This window comes from Cricetulus griseus, chromosome 4 (genome assembly GCF_003668045.3).
Source record: "Cricetulus griseus strain 17A/GY chromosome 4, alternate assembly CriGri-PICRH-1.0, whole genome shotgun sequence".
Classification (NCBI taxonomy): Eukaryota; Metazoa; Chordata; class Mammalia; order Rodentia; family Cricetidae; genus Cricetulus; species Cricetulus griseus.
This window is the reverse complement of record NC_048597.1, coordinates 33,779,375-33,802,623: the sequence shown is the minus strand read 5'-3', so window position 1 is coordinate 33,802,623 and position 23,249 is coordinate 33,779,375. Positions and strand designations below refer to the sequence as shown.

The following is a 23,249-nucleotide window of genomic DNA, read 5'->3' as shown; positions in this document are numbered from 1 at the left end:
CACACACACACACACACACACACACACATACACTATTGAAAAGTGGTACAAGCCTGTGATCCCAGCATTCTAGAGGCAAAGGCAAGAAAATCAGGAGTTCCCAGCCAGCCTTAGCTACACATCAAGTCCGAGGCCAGCCTGAATTACAGAAGATCCTATCTAATGACTCCTTCCCTCAGGGGGAAAAAAGAAAGGAAACCACATACACAAAAAGATAAATGATAAACAAGTATAAGCAATGACTGGAACAAAGAGGATGTTGCCACATAGGTAGCAAGAAAACAAGTTAGGACAGTCACTATAAAAACCAGCACTGACTTTTCTCAAAAAGTCAAAACTAGATCTACCGTGTAATGCAGGAATCCCATGACTGGCTTCATATGCAGAGGAAATGAAATCAGTGTTCCAGGGAGAGCCTTGAACTCCTGTGTTTGCTGAAACATTACTCTCAGCAGCTATGTCCACCAGATAATAGGTTAAGACGCTGTGACAAGCAACACACACACACACACACACACACACACACACACACACACACACACAATTATTTAGGTTTTCAAAAGAAGGAAATGCTTGTTTGCCACAACAGGCATGAACTGAAGAAATTATGCTTAGAGAGAGACACTAGACACAGGAGATGGCCTTAGATTTTCAGGGATACCACACTATCCTTTATAAGCTATTATAAATGATGCAAAACACTATGCTCTTCACTCTACTAGACAGGCATAGAATTCATCTGTTGGCCTTTGTTTTGACTCATGATATACTGTGTCAAGGCCTTTACACAACATGTTAAAGTATAGCAGTCAAATGGATTTTTAAATAGCTACCCATTTCCCTTTTAACCTCCAAAAATGTTTTCTCTCTTCAGGAAATTCTTCTTGTTGACGCACTCATCTGTTACATGTATCACATTCAAAAAGGGACTAAGAACTTACAAGCCACCCCTTGCAGTTTCTAGGTGAGGGCTCTGTTCCTCCAAAGCAATATGACTCGGTAAAAGCCATGGTCAAGCTGAGTTCTCTTCAGGACTATTTATTGTTCCCCAGCGTCATAGTTAGGGTTTCAGTTGCTATGAGGAGACACCATGACCACAGCAACTTTTATAAAAGTGAAACATTTAATGGGGGTGACTTACAGTTCAGAGGTTTAGTCTGTTATCCTCATGGCAGGACTCGGCAGCATGCAGGCAGACATGGTGCTGGAGAAAGAGCTGACTCAAAGGCAACCAAAAGTGAACTGACCTGGGCGTATCTTGAACATGTGTTATCACAAACCTGCTATCATAGTCACATACTTCCTCCAACAAGGTCACCCCTACTTCAACAAGGTCACACCTCCTAATAGTGCCACTCCTTATGAAGTGTTGCAGCTTGTTGTGGTGCTTCTCTTAGCCGTTTCCCCCCCAAATAAGCACACAAAGACTTATATTAATTATGAAACTGTTGGCCAGTGGCTAGGGCTTTTTATTGGCTAGCTCTGTCTTACTTATTAACCATTTCTATCAATCTATGTATTGCCATGAAAGCTGTGGCTTACCTGGAAATGCCCCTGCATGTTGTTACTCCTTCGGCAGCAGGGAGACTCTGTGGGGTGGGCTCACTCTTCCTCCCTTTCCCAGAATTCTCCTTGTCTCCTAACCTGCCTATCTTCCTGCCTGGCCAATCACTGTTTTCTTCATCAACCAATAAGAGAAACAGATATACAGAAGGACAACCCCCATCAGCAACTGATGAAAGTGAGAGTGCTGTCAACAAGTCTGAGTTCTTAGAGAACGATTGGAATATCTAAAGAAAATGCTACTGCATCCAGGAGCTGCTTAGATGAGGACTTTGAGATGCATTGGTTTGTGGGTATAATGATGACTTTGTATGCTACAGGGCTTACTTAGCAAAATAACAGCACCAAATTTTACCCTGGGGCCTATTCCCTGTCTAGTCACAAGTTCTTGGCCCAGTAACAGTGGCAGGTATGGGTTTCATCTTGTCCAGCAGGACTTATATCCATTACAAAGAGGTTAGTTACTCCCCTGATGGCTCTGCCACTCTTATTCCCCAGGCATGTTTTGCCAGAGCAGTCATCACTGTAGCTCAAAGTGTTCACAGGTCAGTGTGATAACTGCTTTCCTCCTCTAGCGGTGTGCATAACACCTAGCACTGTGAAAGTTAGCCAGTGAGGATGAGACTTCCAAGTCAATGCTGGCTTCATTTCTCCATGTTCTAGGACTCAAATAATATACAAATGGTTATGAAAGCATGCATAACACCTGTGCAAGTCCAAGTCAGAACAAATCCCAGCATGGAAATGGGAGTTGAACTTAAAAATTCCATGTCTGGTTAATTTCAACAAAATTTTGCTTCTACGGCCAAGACAAACTACTGGAAATGCTTCTGGAAATACAATTTCAAAGTCATTGCTAAAAAAATAAAATTTATCTGAAACCATGTCAGTATATGATGCATGTGTTTATTTGAGTGTAATTGCCCTTGCTTTGAAATTATCTTTAAAATGTTCGCACTTTTTCTTATTTATATTTAGAAAAAAAATTCAGATATGGACTAATTGCATTACAATTAGAGTTAATGAGTTGAGTTATACTTACCTATGTGAGGAGAAATTACATAAAAGTATGTATATAACATTTGAAACAAAATCTCATTTAGTGCAAATTAACCTAGAACTCACTGTAGCCCAGGCTAGCCCAACCTTGTGGCACTCCTTCCAGAGTGTTGAAATTGTAGGAATACAGAACTACACTCAGCTTTAATATATATATATATATATATATATATATATTATATATATATATATACTTTCCCATATCTAGAACAGAAGCCATATATTTATTTCAGTTTTGATTTCTTCCCATGAAGACAATTAAGTCTTTCCATTTGCAAAACAATGATTCTATCAAATGTATTGATTTCATCATTTTACCTCAGTGATGTCTTTGTTACTTATGGCAGCTAATCCTTCCTGCAAGCCATGGAGTTCTGACATGCTAACATAGTACCTGCACTGTGGATATGCCAGCTCACTGATGCGTTGAGGACATAAGCATAATGAAAGAATGGTACCATTAGGTCCCAGAGGCCAATGACACTTGTAAGTAAATAGCAAATAAACTGCTACATAGGTTATTCCTCTAGAAAGGAAATAAAACTGATTTGCTAGATTCTCACTCATTTTTCTTGGTTATAGATCATTAAGGAACTTCTTAATTTAGTTTTTGTCGATTGTTTTGGTTTTCAAGACAGAGTTTCTCTGTGTAGCTCTGGGTGTCTCCAGAACTCTGTCTGTAGACCAGGCTTGCCTTGAACTCACTGAGATCAGCCTGCCTCTGCTTCTGCCTCCCAAGTGCTGGGAGTTTCAGGACAGCCAGACTGCTATACAGAGAAACCCTTCTCTCAAATAATAATAATAATAATAAATCCAATCCAACACAGCACCTCAAATACAAGTTAGATAATTAGATGTCTTACTGAGTCTGAGTAAAGGAGAGAAAGAGATGGCATGTAAAAGACATGGAGGGGACAAGATCATAAAATCCCTTCTCCTGAAGCAAAGGGGACACCCCTGACATACGTAGAGGAATTGGATTGAGTTTCTCTCCATTTAATTTGATGTTGGCTGTTGGCTTGCTATATATTGCTTTTTGTCAGGAGCCAGCCCTGGTTAAATATAAAAGTTCTCCTTACAAGAGGCCTCTTGACCTCCATGCTCAGCTAACTGCCAATTAGTCAAGCACCCCACCCCTTAGGTTCCAGGACCTGGCCTGAGAGCAATTAACACCCATTCCTCCCCCCTCCCTTACTTCCTCTTTCTTTACTTCCTCTCTTCTCTTAAAAAACCCCTTGTTTATAATCAATAAAATTAGACCTTGACAAGGACACTGCTTGGTCTCGCTTTTCTTTCCCACCCATTTATTCTCAGGTTTAGTCCACCTTGGACCCACGAATTACCGGAGCCCCTCGGGCCGGGGTAACTTTTATTATGTTGAGGTATGTTCCTGTTATCCCTGATTTCTCCAAGACCTTTATCATGAAGGGGTGTTGGATTTTGTCAAAGCCTTTTTCGGCATCTGGTGAGATGATCATGTGGTTTTTTTTTCCTCAGTCCCCCTTTTCATTTCTGATATTGTTCATTTGCATGATCTCTCTCTGCCTTTTGGTTAGTTTGGATAACGGTTTGTCTATCTTGTTGATTTTCTCAAAGAACCAACTCTTTGTTATATTGATTCTTTGAATTGTTTTCTTTGTTTTGACTTTATTGATTTCAGCCCTCAGTTTGATTATTTCCTGGCGTCTGCTCCTCCAGGGTGAATTTGCTTCCATTTTTTCTACAGCTTTCAGCTGTGAGGTCAAATCTCTGTTGTGGCTATTCTCTAGTTTCTTTATGTGAGCACTTAGAGCTATGAACTTTCCTCTTAGTACTGCTTTCAAATTGTCCCATAAGTTTGGGTATGTTGTGTCAGCATTTTCATTGAATTCTAGGAAGTCTTTAATTTCTTTCTTTATTTCTTCCTTGACCCAGGAATGTTGCAATTGTGTGTTGTTCAATTTCCATGAGTTGGTAGGTTTTTTGCACTTTGATTTGTTTTTGATTTCTAACTTTAAAGTATGGTGGTCTGATAAGACACAGGGGATTATTCCAATTTTTTTGTGCCTTTTGAGGTTTGCTATGTTGCCAAGTATGTGGTCGATTTTTGAGAAGGTTCCATGTGATGCTGAAAAGAAGGTATATTCTTTTGTGTTTGGATAGAAAGTTCTATAAATGTCTGTTAATCCCAATTGGGTCATAACTTCTATTAGTTCCTTTGTCTCTTTGTTAAGTTTCTGTCTGGTGGTCCTGTCCAGTGGTGAGAGTGGGGTGTTGAAGTCTCCCTCTATAACTGTGTGAGGTCTTATTTGTGATTTGAGTTTTAATAATGTTTCTTTTACGAATGTTGGTGCCTTTGTATTTGGGGCATAGATGTTTAGAATTGAGACTTCTTCCTGATGGATTTTTTTCCTGTGATGAATATGAAATGACCTTCTTCATCTCTTTTGATTGATTTTTAGTTTGAAATCTATCTTGTTAGATACTAGGATAGCTACCCCAGGTTGTTTCTTGGGTCCATTTGTTTGGAGTATCTTATCCCAACCCTTTACTCTGAGGTAATGTCTGTCTTTGAAGTTGAGGTGTGTTTCTTTTATGCAGCAGAAGGATGGATTCTGTCTTTGTATCCAATCTGTTAGTCTGTGTCTTTTTATAGGTGAGTTAAGACCATTAATATTGAGGGAAATTAAGGTCCATTGAGTGTTTATTCTTGTTTGTTTTTGGTTTGATGTTGGTACTGGTATTGTATGTGGATTTATCCTGCCTTTTATTTTGTGTTTTTGTAGAGTGGGATTATCTATTGCCTATGTTTATGCAAGTGTAGTTAATTTCCTAAGGTTGGAGTTTTCCTTCCAGTACTTTCTGTAGGGCTGGATTAGTGGTCACATATTGTTTCAATCTGGTTTTGTCATGGAATATCTTGTTTTCTCCATTTATAGTGATTGAAAGTTTTGCTGGGTATAGTAGTCTGGGCTGGCATCCATGTTCTCTCAAATTGGTAGAATATCTACCCAGGTCCTTCTAGCTTTCAGAGTTTACATGGAGAAGTCTGGTGTAATTCTGATAGGTTTGCCTTTATATGTTACTTGGCCTTTTTCCTTTGCTGCTCTTAATATTTTTTCTTTATTCTGTATGTAGGTTTGATGTTTTAATTATTATGTGACGAGGGGACTTTCTTTTGTGGTCCACTCTATTTGGTGTTCTGTAGGCTTCTTGTACTTTCATTGGCATGTCTTTCTTTAGGTTGGGAAAGTTTTCTTCTATGATTTTGTTGAATATGTTTTCTGCACCTTCTAGTTGGGTGTCTTCACCTTCTTCTATACCTATTATACTTAGGTTTGGTCTTTTCATGGTGTCCCATATTTCCTGGATATTTTGTGTTATGGATTTGTTAGACTTCAGATTTTCTTTGCTTGATGATTTTATTTCCTCTAGTTTGTCTTCAGCATCTGAGATTCTGTCTTCCATCTCTTGTATTCTATTGGTTATGCTTGCATCTGTGGTTCTTGATTGTTTACTAAGCTTTTCCACTTCCAGCATTCCCTCAGTTTGTGTTTTCTTTATTGTCTCTAATTCAGTTTTCAGGTCCTGAACTGTTTCCTTCAGCTGTTTAATTGTATTTTCTTGGCTTTTTTTCCTTTCCTTGATTTCTTGCATCTTTTGGTTTGTCTTTTCTTCCATTTCTCTGAAGGATTTTCTGATTTCCTCTCTTAGGTTCTCTATCATCTGCATGAAGTTGTTTTTAAGGTTTCTCTCTTCTGCTTCTTCTGTGTTGGGATGTTCATGTCTTGCTGGTGTAGAGTCCCTAGACTCTGATGGTGTCATATTGGTTTTCCTGTTGTTGGATGTGTTCTTTTATTGTCGTCTTCCCATCTCTTGTTCCAGTGTATACAGTTGGTGTCACTTCCTTTCCTGGTGTGTATGGGTCTGGTGTTCTCTTTAGGTGTGTGCAATTGACTTTGATACTCTGATGGGTTTCAAGTTGGGTGCAGGCAGGTCTGAGGCACTCGCTCTCCAGGTGGTTGAGAGCAGAACTGGCACAGAGATGTCAGCAGACTCCGGGTTGCTTGGTCCTCAGGGGTCGAGTCGTCCTGTCGAAGATCCCCAGGGCAGGGTTTGCCAGGGTGGGCAGATGGAAGTTGGGCCCAAGGCAGGGACTGAAGCAGCTCCCCTCTGCACTCTCTGCACTCTGTGGTGGCGGGAATAGCACAGTGATCTCAGCAGAGTCAGGATCCCAGGGTCCTCAGGGACTGATTCCGTCTGCCTGCAGATCCCGGGGCAGGATTTGCCAGCTACTTGGTATCTCTTAAAGGACGAAGGTTGTGACGCTATGACCTCAGACAGTCAGACTGGGTTGCGAGTGCCTTTACCTGCTGTAGGAGCATTTTGCCTGCCCTCCCTTTCTGTGACGCCAGAAGCTTGAAGCAATTCGGTTAGACACTTTATGGCAAGATTGTATACTTCCATTCGGAACCACAAAGTTGGATACATTTTTGCCTTGTTAGAAGCCATTGGTGATTGTTGTCTAGGTTACTGTTGCTTTTATTATATTTTTTCTGAGAGGCTACGGGTGGATGAAATGTAGGTCCTCATTTGTGCTAGGCAAATGTTCTACCATTCAGCTACACCGTCAGCCCTGGGGATTTGTTTTTTGTTTTGTTTTGTTTTGTTTTAATTTGCTAAATGGAAAATTTCACAATGTATTGTTTCTTCATTATTAATCATATAGAATATTCCCAGTAGTTGAAACTTCCTTTGTTAATTACTAATTTGTGTTAGTGGTTTATGTGTGTGGCACATATGCACATATGTATATGAGTATGTATGCATGTGCCTGCTAGGAGCATAGAAGAGGTCTTTAGGATACAGGTATGACTGGGATTGTAGGAAATGTTAGTTCTAGGAATTTGACCACAGGTTCTTATGCCTGAGCAGGAAGTGTTCTTACCTGCTGAGCCATCTCCTCAGCCCCATTATTTGGGGTATATATAGACAAGGGAAACCCTTGATAGTTTTCCCTTATTTATTGGGCTTTTTTTGGTAAATTTGATCTCTGGTATATTTATGTGGCCACTAAGGGTTTTACATTCCTTCTTCCTCTCTCCCTCCTTTCTCTCTCTCTTTCTCTTTCTTCTCTTTCTACTCCCTTTCCTACTTCTCTCCCCTTTTCTTCCCACATCCCTCCTCCCTCTATTGCGGGGGGTGGGTGGGTGGGTGGGGCCCCTCCCCCCCTCCCCCCACCCCCACCCTCCACCCCTGTTTCCCTCTTTTCTTTCTTCATGGTGATGGGGATCAAACCCAAGGTCTTCCTGTGTCTACTGGGCAAATTCTCTGCCACTCTAGTGTGCCAATCTACTTTTTAGATTTTTGAAACAGGGGTGTGCTTCATAGTCCAGGCTGGCCACAAATTCATGATCCTTCTGCCTCTGACTCCAAGGTACTTAGATTACAGGTTTATGCAACCATAGCCAGTAAGCTCACAGTAATCCCAGACTAAGAACAATAACACCAGAAGTCAATAAATACTTCCACTGGTATAACTTGTTTGACACCAGTGCATTTCCTTTCGGGTAACTTTAAAATTAGTTAACTTTTAAACCTTGATTTCCTAGATCTGGTTAATCTCTCTATACACTGCTTCATTTCTAGATTGGTAGTTCAGACCCATAAGATTATTATCAAAAATCACTGTTTAATTTTGTATGTGAACACATATTACCTTTATCTTCTATCTATCCATCTATCTATCTATCTCTATTTCCAAGTAAAGTTTAGACTCAGATAGCTCACATATCCTCTACTTCCTTTTGTGTTTTACCTTAAAGTTGCCCAAGATAAACCTAGATGGAGATATCAATGTTTTTTTGCTGACCCCTTTTTTCACAAATCCTTCTTTCGATGTATAATAACTGATGTCTTAACCCCCATCTTTCTAGAACCTCTCTGTGGGATGCTGTTCAGGATTGAACCCTTCCAGTGTGGTGAGCATTCCTACCAATGAAAACATCAGAGCTGGTGATAAGAAAGGAAATGATTTTGGAGGATGCATAATTAGTTTTTCCCTAGTGATTTTTTTCCCTTTCTGCGAAATTAGATGGTATCAAACTCAGTTGCTAAAAGTTCATTTTGATAACAGAACACTGTGTGACATTGGGCATAGACTCAGGAAGAGCCTAAATAATTAATAACATAGAGATTGCTGATGAACTGTCTTATTTTAGCAATTACTAATACTCTTGTTTAGGCACATTAAATAACTTTAAATAACCGGTCTCATTTATCTCGAGGAAGTTATTTTAAATAAATTGCTTTTATACTTAATTATTATGCTTATGAGTACAAATAATTTTTGTTTTGATCACTATTCAGTTTGTAAAGAAATTTAACCTAGAATAAAAATTCCAACTCTAAAAAATTTGTTCCTGCCAGGTGGTGGCACACCTTTAATCCCAGCACTTGGGAGGCAGAACAGGCAGATCTTTGTGAGTTTGAAACCAGCCTGGTTTACAGAGCGAGTTCCAGGACAGGCTCCAAAGTAATGCAGAGAAAGCCTGTCTTGAAGAACCAAAAAAAAAAAAAAAAAAAAAAAAGAATTTGTTCCTACATTTTATTTATTCCTACATTTGTATTATATTCTATTAGTATTTATTCTCTGCTAACATTATTTCCATATCCAAATTCTTTATATAGATAGTAAAGATTCAACTGTTATTGTTCCTACCTATTCAATGTTCTGCATTTATAGCTCTCCTTGGAAGAAATTGCTGAATAGCTCAGAAAATACCTGTACAGACTGCCCAGGACCTTAGGGAAGACTTTCTACCTCTTCAATCATTGATTCTTCCAGTTATCTCTCTGGTTTTCCTCATGAACCTCTTCTGAATTTCTGAAGCAGTAGAGTTGAACCATGACTCCTGTGGGTACCCCAGAAAAGGATACCATTAGTTATGCAAAGTATCCTGGGCCAGCTTCCATCTTATCACCCCCACCTAGAGATCACTATTATTGACAGTAAAGATGCCATTGCTCATACTGTCCAAAGGGAAAACCTTTACTAGCAGACAATGATGAACAAGTTAACACAGGTTGTCATTATTACAGGCTGATGGACAATCAGTATCAATGATCACCACCAACCATATTTCTGAGTAAAGTCCTGTGAACCCAATGACAAAAGTTCTAGTACAGAACATGGCCGGCAAAATGGCCAACTCAAATGACAGCGATAAGTTTGAGCTGCCTTCCTGGAAATTATAACTGTTATTAGCAGGATTTCATTGTTAAACATATCTCAGATCTAGGTTAACTCCACGATGTAAATGCAAAACTTACCAGGCATAGTGGTGCACACCTTTAATCCCACAGCTAGGGAGGCAGAGGCAGGTAGGTTTCTGTGAGTCTGAGACACAAGTAGCGTTAGAGGCACAAGTAAGTTTTGTCTGTAAGTCTAAGCGTGGCTCTTGTATATCTTAGAATTAAAATAAGCACAATGGTTGTCATATCACATCAACAATATCTGTGAACATCAGCAAGTCTTCACCCTGTGACCTAACAGGATTTTGATAATAGGAAAATTCAGAGTCTAAAGTTGATAGATTGCACGGTAGGGGTTTCCCTCTTAATTAGTCTTACTTCTGGCCCTGAGGGGAATCACAGCATATTCACTCATGCAATTTCATAAGTTTTAAGTGTTTCCTTTTCAGTCATAAAGAAGTACAAAATAAATCTACAACAGAATTTACATATGTGGGAAAAGCTAAAATTAAAATATATGTTTTGTGCTTCCAGAAAAAATAGAGATTGCATAAGGAAAGTCATGCTTTCTTAGCAGGGACTATTTTCCTTGGTCCTACAGGAAATTCAGCTAATAGCTAAGCCACACACCCCTACCTCAGATATGCAAGGAGAAAGAGAAGAAACAAAATGCTTAGTTAGCCTCCTTTATCTAATAATAGCAACTGCACACAGGCCAAGCTCATTATTCTCCTCTCTTCCTCCACCTCCTCCTCTCCCTCCTTTTCTTTCCTTTTTCTTTGAATATTTATAGTTGCTATTTGAAATAGGGATGCATGGCTTAGCTTTTTAAAGAATTTCCTGCCAGAGCCGGGAAAATAAGCCTAGTCAAGATATGGCTTCCCTCATGCAGTATTTCTTTTCTGGAACCATGAACTCACCTGGTTTCTTCTAGTCTAGTCTCCATTTTTTTTTTTATGAAGCCTTTCCTCTTTGCATTTATGTGCACAACTCATACCAGGAGCTTTGTCTGCTACCAGCTCCCAAACTATTTCTGGAGGAAACATGGGATAGAATTTTGTCGTTGCGAGGGATTCCCCTACACTTATGAACTATGTATTTTAATACCTGTGCTTTAGGTTATCTGTTACAGTGGGCTGTCTCTCCTTTATTTCCTCTCCTTTCAGTATTCTCTCTCTCTCTCTCTCTCTCTCTCTCTCTCTCTCTCTCTCTCTCTCTCTCTCTCTCTCTCTCTCTCTCTCGTGTGTGTAAGCAAATCCAAAAGTTTGGGTGCAGAAAGCCACAAAGTGTCTGTGAGTATATCTCAGATTGAGATGCACAGTGGGGTTTTAGAAAGAGCAGATATCAAAACTTAAGAGCAAATATTTATTTCCACTATTAATAGACCTGGCGCGGGGCTGAGGGCCCTCCGGCTGAGCAGTGATGTCGCACAAACAGATTTACTATTCGGACAAATACAACGACGAGGAGTTTGAGTACCGGCATGTCATGTTGCCCAAGGACATAGCCAAGCTGGTCTGAATCTGAATGGAGAAATCTCGGCGTTCAGCAGAGTGGGTCCATTATTTGATCCATGAACCAGAACGCATATCTTACTCTTCCGGCGGCCACTACCCAAGAAGCCAAAGAAATGAAGCTGTTGACCCGCCTTTCAGCCTCAAGCTTTACACAACTGTCCTTCCTTCCTGCACCTTCTGATAGCATGATTATGTTGCTTTCTTATTTCTCACTTTGATATTTAAAGGATGTTTGTTCAAAACACTGTTTGAATGTGTTGGTACCTGCTTTGCTTCTTGAGCTGAGCCACCAATGCCACAACCTGTCAGATGAGTGTGACCTCAAAGACCTAGTGTGCTCTTTATCCAGCAGGCATATCCATACTTGCCATACATTAAAGAAAAATAGGCTTAAAAGAATACTAAACTAGCCGAGCAGTGGTGGCAGCACACGCCTTTAATCCCAGCACTTGGCTGGCATGTGAAAATCAGATCATGGCTGTTACAGGGATAGTGTGAATTTGCTGTTGTGGTTTTTACTATTGGGTATTGTATTTATGGTGACTTATGGATTTATGTTTCAATATATTGGAAAACTTTCCATCTTATCTGACAAATCTCTCCCATGTTACAAGCCTTGATTAAAGGAAGTTTTTATAATCTAAAAAAAAAAAAGAAAAAAAAAAGAATGAGACCTATCTCCAGTGAAAACTGCTGTAACTGAAGGGTGGAGGTGCAATAGGAGAGAAAGACAGTTGATGTAGAAAATTTGGGGGTGAGGGGACCCCCTGGGGAGGGGATACACTCAGGAAAATAGCACCTTTAAAGCAAAGTCATGTTTGAGTATACATTGGGAATGGTATCTGTTGGTGAAACTGGTTTTTCTGTGAACACAGTCTGAAATTGAGGTGAGGCTTGCACCAGAAGTGGCATATTAGTGCTGACAATTTGAAATTTGGAAAAGCCACTGCCTCTTGTACAGCCCCTCATTCTAAGTGAGAAAACTCCCAACTCATTTCAATATGATTAACAAAATAATTGCATAATTAGGGCACCCAAAGAAAGATACAGTAAAGAAAAATAGGCTTAAAAGAATACTAAACTAGCCGAGCAGTGGTGGCAGCACACGCCTTTAATCCCAGCACTTGGCTGGCAGAGACAGGCAAATCTCTGTGAATTCGAGGTCAGCCTGGTCTACAGAGTGAGTTCCAGGACAGGCTCCAAAGCAATACAGAGAAACCCTGTCTTGAAAAACAAAAACAAACAAACAAACAAAAAACAAAGAATACTAAGCTAAAAAAACAAAACAAAACAAAAAACCATATAAACAAAATATAAACTTCCCTGCCAGCGAACACACACTTAAATATTTTTCTGAAGCAGAGGATGGGTGTAACATAATATTCCAACATGAATAAGAGATAAATAAGTTAATGATATAATTGAAAGTAGGAAGGAACATAATGAAAATATAAATAGGACCTCAGGAAACACAGCCAAAACCCACTAGGATGGCCAATTAAAGGGAGACAATGGTCTAGAAAAACACAATGTGAAATGGTTGCTTGTGAAAGTTATGGGAGAGATGGAGGAAACAATCATTTCACAAGCAAAAATTAAATTATCAGGTACACAGGGAAAATGGGAAGCTTCAGGAAGCTCAGTGAGACAGATTTTATTCTCATGGAAAAAGTGAAGAAAATGAGAGAAGCAAAAATACTTGTAAAACAGAATAAGTGAAAGTTTAAATTGAAGGGGAAAAGACCCCGACGTATGAATAATGGTAGATGCATAAGACGATGTTGAACAATCCATCCAAAATCTGAGTAAACTGTCCTAGACTGATCAGCATTGAGACTAGTATCCGGAGCCAGGAGCTGTGTCTATTCACACACAAGCTAGACCTATTAATAATAAGCTAAGTCATCTTGCTTACTCTAGTCACTAGGCAGCCAGCAAGAACACTATGTCATTCTGTGGGAAAGAAAAGCCAAGTTGGCATAGCCAGAGTCAACACCAGAAACAGACACCATCTATTCCACATTGAAGGGAGCTTGAGCCAAAGATTTTAAGTCCATCTAAAATGTCCTTCAAGTGTCAAGGTTGCAGGCTTGTGTGTTCTCACGTTCAGAGACTCAGAAGATTATTATTCATATGAGGGCTTACTGAAGCATGTCCCAGAAAACCAAAAGACCAGGGGATCAGCCAGCGAACTGGGGTGAACCCTGAGCATCTTCAACAATAGATCCAGAACTAAAACAGAGTTGACATAAAGGGTACAAAGTAAAATGCAGTCCTGACAATCGCATTTATCTAACTCTCACTATAGCGTCTTGTTTATTAAAATTATAGTTATGATATTTTTATTCAAGTGACTGATTTTATGATTGTAATTTTGCATGACACCCACAGAATACCCTTTGTGCAGACAGCAGCAGCTGAATTCTACCCTGAGCAGCAGTGACTTAGCTTGGAGCTTCAAATACCTCCCTCCCTTCCCTTCCTTTAGATCATTTTCCCCATAGTAGCATTACTAACTTGCCATCTTATGTCCTCTCGGGTGAGTGAGTATGTTGGAACTTTCACATTCAGTCCAGTCCTCAGAATGGAGTGGCATTTGAGAGAGGAGCTGTAAGGAAGGGGATTGGACAATCCAGCCTCGCTGGAGTCCTGGTAAAAACGGGAAATTTAGATGCCATGAGAAACACCAGAATCGTGTGCACACAGAGAAGTAGGACATCAGACATGCACGCCAAGGAGAGTCGCGTCAGGAGAAATCCTGCCTGCACCCTGATCTTGGACTTCCAGGCTCCACAACTATAGGAAAACACCTTTCTGTTGTTTAAGTCACCCAGTCCGTGCTACTTTGTAACGACAACTCAGAAGATACAAACAGAACATAGCGGCTAAAGAGATGGCTCAGAGGTTAAGAGCAGCGGCTGTTCTTCCAGAGGTTGCTGAGTTCAATTCCCAGCAACCACATGGTGGCTCACAACCATTTCTAATGGAATCTAATGCCCTCTTCTGGCATAAAGCCGTACTTGCTGTTAAATAAATAAATAAATAAATCTTTATTAGATACAGGATATTCTGCTTACTGAATGCTCTTGTATTTAGTGCTGTTGCATAGCTAGCAAACAGAAAGCAACATGATAAAATGTGCCTGTGTATTGGTCTCCATGCTATTATAAAGCTACAGGTTATAGCCAAAGTAAAACATTATTCTTAGTGAAGGGGTAAGGAGAGACATGAATGAACGGCAGAGGGAACGGAGCTAGAGTAGATGACGATTAACTACAATGAATCCACAAGCTGTGGGTGTGGATTGGGTTTGTTTTCTCTGATGGCTAAAGAATTAAAAGAAAAAGAATCTCAGCACAAGAGGTATCAGTAGGAAAAAAAAAAATCTCAGACGTAGCAGGCAGAGTCAACTGGTAAAGCAAAGCTTCAGTAAAGGTGAAAAAGGCCTACACATAGCAAGACACACAGAACTAAAGCAATGGGAGAGAGAGGAAGCCCAAGTCTGTTTTCTCCCTGAGGGCTAGAGCTTGGAAGTGTCTTCTGTTGGTTGGAATGGGGGAGGGGGGATTTGGGGGTTGAACTCAGGACCTCTGGAAGATCAGCCAGTCTGGATGGGTGGCTAGGTGGCTCACTCCTTGATCTTCTCCTCTCAGATTGCTCCTCCTATTAATTCTCTCTGCCTGCCAGTCCCACTTATCCTGTCTTTTGTCCAGCTATTTGCTGTTCAGCTCTTTATTAGACCAACCAGGTGTTTTAGACAGGCAAAGTAACACAGCTTCACCTAGTTAACCAAATGCAACATGAAAGAATGCAACACATCTTTGCATCACTAAACAAATGTTCCACAGCATAAATAAATGTAACACATGTTAATATTCAGCAACAGGTTTGCATGATCATATCTGTTTGTCTTTTTTTTACTTTTAAAATCACAAATAATTGTTAATTACCAAATGACTTTTAAATCTGACCTCCAAAATTTCATAATGCTGTATAACAATTACACTCTTACTGAAAATATCATTCCTGATTTTTATTTTGTCTATCAGTATGGACTGGATTTCATCTGCTACTACAATTCCTTTTATGTTTAATTTTGTATCATAAATCTGACTTAAAATACTTTTGTATTTGGGAGGTTTTGTCAATAATATATAGTAGTTTTATACTTACAAAAGAATGAAAACAAGAAATAAAAAAGAAAGGACATGACAGCCCCTAGGTATGGTGGAGGAGAAAGTTTACTGTAAATATGTGGGAAAGCATAGTCAGAGGAGGCAGGGACATCTGTGAAAGTCCAGAGTGGACATGACCAGACTGAGCTGGGCAATGTGAGGAGATGGGGAGGGGAAGGGCCGTGGGAGAGAGGGAAACCAGGTGCAGCAGCCAGGAAGCCAAAGGCCCTTAAGGAGCAGTAACCAAAATGTCTGGATTATACAGGGAAGAGCCTGGGGCAGGAGGGGGCGGAGGTCAGACTTACCCCCAGGCTGGAGAGTTCAGGGTAGAGGGCAGGATGTGTGAGGTACATATAACCTGTAATAGGTACGGACTGGTGGATGTTGGGAGAACCTGGAGGCCAAGTCTAGCTTTGATATGTTAAATAGATACCTTAGCTGTTTGTCCAGGATTTGAAACTTAACAATACAATATAGTAGTTCTGTTCACTTATAGTTACCCAGTCTTAAAATTCATGTTAATGTATTTTTATGTTAGGACCCTTTAAACTATTGTTGACTAGTTATTATATATAACTAATTGTACGATATAGTTTTGCTTCTGTCCTAGTACAATAGAACTACTTCCTCTCCTCTGACTGTATTTTGGTACACACTATCCATCCTTTCATTGTCAGGACTCTCAGAGCTCCCTTTTAAGCTCTAGTGACCATGTTTCCTTCCTTCTTCTTTCTTGTCTATCTATTAACCTTCATTTTAGAAGGGTAAGCAAGGGAAATTTGATGTTTTGCCCATTGTAATTGCTGTGCCAGGTTCACGGAGCCCAGAGACTAATCCAAGGAGTCAACATTCTGATGCAAAAGCAAAAGGTTTCTTTTTATTTCAAGCTGGCCACCTAGGATCTCACTGCATGGCGGGAAAATGAGATGCCAACCAGCCAAAAAGAGAAGCTTTTAAAGGGTCAGACCATAAGGTTGAAGGCCACAAGTTGGTGTGCTTCCAGGCTTGGAGGGCTTGTCCTGTGTTGATTGGTCAACTGGTTGTTATGACCCATAGGCCCTCCCAGGGTGATTGCTGTGCACTTGTCCATAAAGCACACCCAGAGCCATAAAGCATAGCACTACCAGCTAACTTCTGATTGGTTCCTTGCCATGAGGCAGGCATCTGACCTCCTAGTGACCAAGGCAAGGTCAGGCAAGCATGTACTAGGCTGTTATGGCTGCCGAAATGGGGAGCTGGTCCCTTCAGGACAAGGATTGATAGAAAGGTTTACAAAAGATACTGCAAGGTTCAAGGATGAATTAGACATCATGAAGTTTATATGTAAAGATTTTTGGACTACAGTATTCAAGAGACAAATTGGCAATCTAAGGACAAATCAGGGCATTCAAGACAACAAATTTTGACTACTTACTCAGCTGCTGCTGGAAAACAGTATTTAGAACATGCATCCAAGTATCTAGCAATTACATGTGGCTTAATCAGAGGTGGCTTGTCAAACTTGGGAATAAAAAATATTGTAACAGATGAAGTATCTTCAATGCCTGCCTGCAAATTTCAGGTAATGATACAGAAGCTGTAGAACACAGTGAGACATAAGAGAGACTACTCCTGTACAAAGTATTGCAAGTTCTGATGTCACCTCATCTTGGTGTCTGTGCTGGAGCAAAGGTGTTCTCTCAACAGATTCACATAAACCAAATCAAAGTAGATAAAAGGTCCTCCCACCGTGACATAAACTAACTGAACTGTTCAGTGATTTCAATGAACTAGACACCAAGATGTAAGGTTCTTTGTTTTAAACATCTTGATTTCCTTAGTGTGATATGTATTAAACCATAGATTGAGAAGTGAAACTCAGGGTGTGTTTTATTGCTATAGAAAAATACACACCAATCAGAATAGTTTGTGTTCAAATGACCAAAACTTGTTAAAGTATAAATCTGTTTTAGTTATTTAAAAAAGCAAATGGCTATGCTAAATTGAGCTTAATTTTTGTTGTATTGTTTATAATTTATTTCTGTTGAGAGAATTTGTATGCTTATATGAAGATTTCATTTATACATTGTGTATTATGAGTATATATAAATACATATGTCACTCTATAAAAAAAATATGGATGTGCCCTGCTTTTTCCCTTGCATTTTGCATTATTACCAACTGTTGTCAGTGTCCTCAAGCCCAAGGCCATGAGAGAAGCATGCAACTGCATAAGTTGTGTTTGTTATTCTAACAGCTTGGAAGAGTGAGTGCTCTCAGTAGGGAATGGCAGGCAGAGATAGGTGGTTAAACCTGTTCAACCTGTTCAAGTTTACCAGGTAGATTTGGAGAGTTTAAGGAAATGGGACTTGCCTGAGGATTGGAAACTGGTGAAAAGTAGGATTCTGTAATTTGGCATCCTTTTAAAGAAAGTTACACATGCTTTTAACTGAAATGGCTATTCCTGGAATGCTAGATATCACATGCCCAACTGAAACTTCAGCTGAAATTATAATTATCATATAGTATTTTGTACTTAACCATGGGGTATAGAATAATAGTACTTTGATATATTTAATATAACTTGTTGTCAAATCAGGGTAATTAGTATTTCTCACGCCTCAAATATTATCATTTTTACGTTAGAGCCCTTTAAACCAGTCTCCTGTAGTTATTTCAAGATATATACTTAATTGTGGGCTATAGTTTTGCTACTATCATAAGACTACTACCTCCTCACTGACTGTATTTTGGTACGCACTGTCCATTCTTTCTCTGCCATCTCTCTCACATCCCCTTGTTAAACTCGCCTGACCTCGTTGTGGTCTGTATGTCTATGTACTCAATTTACCTGACTTTCACAAATGAGTGAAAGCATGTGTTATTTGCCCTTCTTACCTGATTTATTTCCCTGACATAATGCCTCCTTCTTATATCTTCAGTGCCATAAAGGATAAGACTTTTGTGAATAATATTCCATTGTGCATATATATACCACACTTATTCTTCCATTTATCAATTGATGAATACCACAGCTGATACCACATCCTGCCTATTGCAAATAGTATCGATGTAAATATGGATATACATGTGTCTTCTTGATATGCTTATTTCATTTCTTTTGGACATGTAACCTCATAGTGGGATTGTAGGGTGTCATGGTAGTTTGCTTTCAATTTTTGTAGAAACCTTTATACTGGTTTCCATAATTGTGCTAAATTGCATTTCTGTCTTCTGCAGCAACCTGCATGGCAAGAGGATTGAGCTGACTGGAGCAAAGGGGAATGAAGAAATGACACACACTCAAGGAAAACCTGGGATCAGCTGAGCAGTGAGCTCTGATGAAGATGCAATAGCAGCCTGAAAGCTCAGGTCAATTATTCTGTATCCCTGAAGAAAGAGTCAGGTGTATTATATACTACTGAATGAGGAGGTGGGTTAGCTAACCTTGGTAGTGGGGTTGTGTAGGTGGCAGTGCTGGGCTGTAGTCATGGAAGCTGTAGTTGATACTTTCTGCATATATAGTCAGTATCTGTGCTTGAACCAGGGGAAGGCCTTGCCTTTACAATGGATCTGAGGCACTATGGTCTTAGACATGGCCATGCTTATGTCAACAATATACATTCACCTGGGACTTCAACCACTCCCCACAAACAACTATTTGTAAGTGTCCCTGTCTCTGCATTCTTGTTAGCCTGGACTATTTTTATCTGGTGATAGATTCTAACAGGCATGAGACATTATGTCATTGTTGTTTTGATCCACAGTATTGTTGGTGGTTACTGGTGTGAGCACCTATTATCTTATCCACACAGAGAGCAGGCTAGGATGAGAACAAAGTTATATTTTCGTCAGTTGTCTGTATTAGTCAGGAGAGAAGACAGTTGAGGTTTTGTGGATTGCTAGAACAAAATCATGATGTGTGGTTTTAATATGATCTTAGATTGACCTGTCTGGTTCTGGTATGATGAGATAGAATCCCATTATACAGTAATTGTGAGGCTCACAAAACATGAAAGAGTTCTGGGTAGAAATGTAGACCAGTTCAAGACAGGGTTTCTCTGTGTAGCTTTGGAGCTTATCCTGGCACAGGATGGCCTCGAACTCAGAGAGATCCACCTGCTTCTGCTCCTGAATGCTAGGATTAAAGGTGTGCTCCACCAACACCTGGCCCTAAATGTTTAATTTTATAGTAATATTAAAATTTACCAAAGAGTAGATGAATATACTGTGTTAGCAGTAACTAAAAACCTTCCATTTCTTATGGGAATATAAATTTGTAGAACTGTCCTAGGACTGCATTTATCAGTGACTTAAACCAAACATCCCAGAATTCTTACCATTTGGGAATATAGTCCATGAAAATGAGGACATAGATATGAAAAATGTGCAAGAGTGTACATAGCAGCTTTTTCTGTAATAGGTCACACTTGGAAATAACCCAATCCTTTATCAAAAACGGCAAATACAGTGTGATGCCTTTATTCAAAGAGATGTGCTGAATAAAAATGAGGAAAAAATAAGACAGAGGCAAGATTCTGCACATTGTAGAATTATGTTGTAGATTTTCAAAATTAGGTCAAAATGCATAGGCTCAATACCCCTCACAGCAAGGAACAGATCGAAAGCCACAACCAGACAAAGTATCTACAAGGTAGAAGTGAGAATGATGTTTATTCATGTGGAAGGTATTGACTGGAAGAGAACCCGATGCTGGGGAAAATATGCAATTTCAGGGGTGTTCACCTGGAATTATCCATAGAGAAGAAGATGTGGAGATACACATTAAAGCTCTGTATACTTCCACGAGAGGAACATATCCCTTAGAAAATGACTACACACACACACACACACACACACACACACACACACACACACACACACACCACCACCACCACCACCACCACCACTACCACCACCAACAACAACAATAAAAACAATCAATGTAAAAACTATCAACAGTGAAGGAAGTATAGACAAGCTGACTACTCAGGAAACACTCATGTTTTTAAATTCACCCTTCTCAGGAATAAGACAATTCTCAGCTTCCCTGCAGTTCAAACCAGTGGCATTTAGCACAGCACTGAGCATTCTAGGTTATGCTGGGAAAGTCTCTTGTAGGATAACCTCTATGCTTAGCAACATTATGGCCTTGATAATTCCCCCAGAAAACTTGTAAAGCACATACAAATGAGACATGGACTTTGATGGTGTGGATTCCTGATTTATGGATGAGTATCAGAAAGTTGCACAATGAATCATGTTGCTTTTGAGTTCAATACACCATTTATTTTGATGTGTCCTTGTTATCTTAACCTTTCTGGGTAAATGACTTGAGAATAACTTAATGAATAAATGAATGTACTTTAGAATCATCATTATAGTCATATCCAAAATAAATTCCAAATTTATATAAGTAGGACCATAAAGATTGATAAAACTGGTAAGTGGCTGATAGGTGGGTAATGTCTTTTCCATAACATAAAAAAATCAAGAGGAGGTAACCCAGTCACAAAAAGACAAAAATGGTATGTACTCACTCATATATGGATTTTAGATCTAGAGCAATGAATAGCAACCTACAATCCACACCACAAGAGAAGCTAGGAAACAAGGAGGACCCTAAGAGAGACATGCATGGTCCCCAAGAGAAGGGGAAAGGGACAAGATATCCTGAGCTTATTGGCATCGTGGGTGGAGGCGAGAGGGAGCTAGAAGAAAGAGAGGGGGAAACAGGAGGGCAGAGGAGGACATGAAAGAGTAGGAAGAGTTATTCAGGTGAAGAATTGATGAGAGCAAGCAAAGCGATACTACAATAGAGGGAACCATTATAGGTTGAAAGAGAATTCTGGCACTAGGGAAATGTCCAGAGACCTACAAGTTTGACCCCAACTAAGAATCTAAGCAGTGGTTGAGAGGCCACCTTAAATGCCCTTCTCCAATAATGAGGTTGATGACTACCTTATATGCCATCCTAGAGCCCTCATCCAGTATCTGATGGAAGCAGAGGCAGACACCCGCAGCTAAACACTGAGCTGAACTCTGGAATCCAGTAGCAGAAAGGGAGGAGTCATGAGCAAAGGGGTCAGCACCAGACCAGAGAAAGCCACCGGGACAGCTAACCTGAACAAGGGGATGCTCATGGACTCCAGATTGATAGCTGGGAAAACAGCATAGGACTGTTCCAGACCCCCTGATCGAGGATGTCAGTTTGGAGGTCTGGGCAATCTATATGGCCTTTGATAGTGGGTCAGTATTTATCCCTAGTATATGAATGGACTTTGGGAGCCCTCTCCACATAGAGTGATACTCTCTCAGCCTAGACACAGAGGAGGGTCTAGGCCCTGCTCCAAATGATATGACAGACTTTGAAGATCCCCCAGGGAAGGCCTCACCCTCCCTGGTGAGCAGAAAGGGTTTGGGATGGGGGTTGGGAGCACAAAGGAGGAGGGGATGGAGAGGGAACTGGGATTTACATTTAAAAGAAGCTTGTTTCTAATTAAATCTAAAAATATCAAAAGGGAAAAGTCTAATAATTCTAAATACAAAACCCTGAAATTTCACCAGGTAAAACTTTGTAAATAAAATTAAAACACCAATAACTGTGAGAGTAACATGTGCACCAAAGGTGAATCATTACCACCATTTTATCATGAAATATTTACCTATACAACAAAGTTAAATCATATAAAGTACTTGGAAAAAAACAGGATTGATTATATGATTTTAATATATACTCTATCTTTATCATTCCTTAATGCACTAATTCATATGTTTCCAGGTAAACCCTAGATATTAACACACTTATCTCCTGTTGTATAGGACTGTCTTCTGAGCCAAGAGACTACCATCAGGAGTTCAGCTGTGCGCATTTACACAAGATTCCCCAGCTAGGCTTGCTGGTTGTTCATGTTCCCTCATGGAGAGAGGTATCAGAGAGGCTCATGGAACCCTCACTGAAGTATCCAGCCACTCCTCCTCTCCAGTTATTTCTAATTTCATGTGGCCTTGGTTAGGAGATAGAGTGTATAGATGGGGAAGGACTAGGGGAGGAGACTCCATTCAGAAAGGTGCTAGGAAGTTATCATCCATGCTGGGTGTAGCCTTTCTGATGTGGCTGCTTTACAGCTGTTCATGCTCCTGCCTGTACCCCATTGCCCATTCCTCTTGTAAGTAATTCTATCTTTAGACTCATTGGTCTATCAATAGACTCATTGGTCTCCTGAATGAGCTTTGGTGGACTCATACCAGGATTAGTTATTGGGCCTTTATGGGAGGGGATAGATGCTTTTACATCTCCCCTATGGAAGCAATTTTAGCAACATCCCCAATCACTTCAGTTTAACACTTCATAGACTTCTATTGGTATGAATGTTCATACAATGAAATGAACTGAGTATCCTGCCCCCATATTTCTTTCGTTATGGACAGCTAGGCCAAGATACTTCATCCAGTTACTAGCTGTGGTCAGACACTGGAAGATTCTACTTCAGTTTCATTGGCGTTTTTGCGAGTAGTTCAACTTTGGCTACTAATGCTCTACCAAAGTACATCACAACCAGAGGCCATGGTCTTTTGGACCTGCTGAATCCTGGGGTTTGGTCAAGGCTTGCACCACTCTTGACTACTCACTGCTGAGGGGACTTCCAGGTCCAAGGCCATTGGAACTACTTCAAATGGTTCTAGCTAGACTAGATAATGAATAGATTGGGCTGGCTACCTT

The 23,249-nt window shown here is 40.0% G+C and overlaps 2 pseudogenes; both read left to right on the top strand.

Moving 5' to 3' along the window:
• Nucleotides 1-43: 43 nt before the first annotated feature.
• On the top strand, nt 44-11,619 carry LOC100770752 (annotated as a pseudogene).
• Nucleotides 11,620-15,795: 4,176 nt separating this feature from the next.
• Nucleotides 15,796-17,144, top strand: LOC107977899 (annotated as a pseudogene).
• The last annotated feature ends 6,105 nt before the right edge of the window (nt 17,145-23,249 follow it).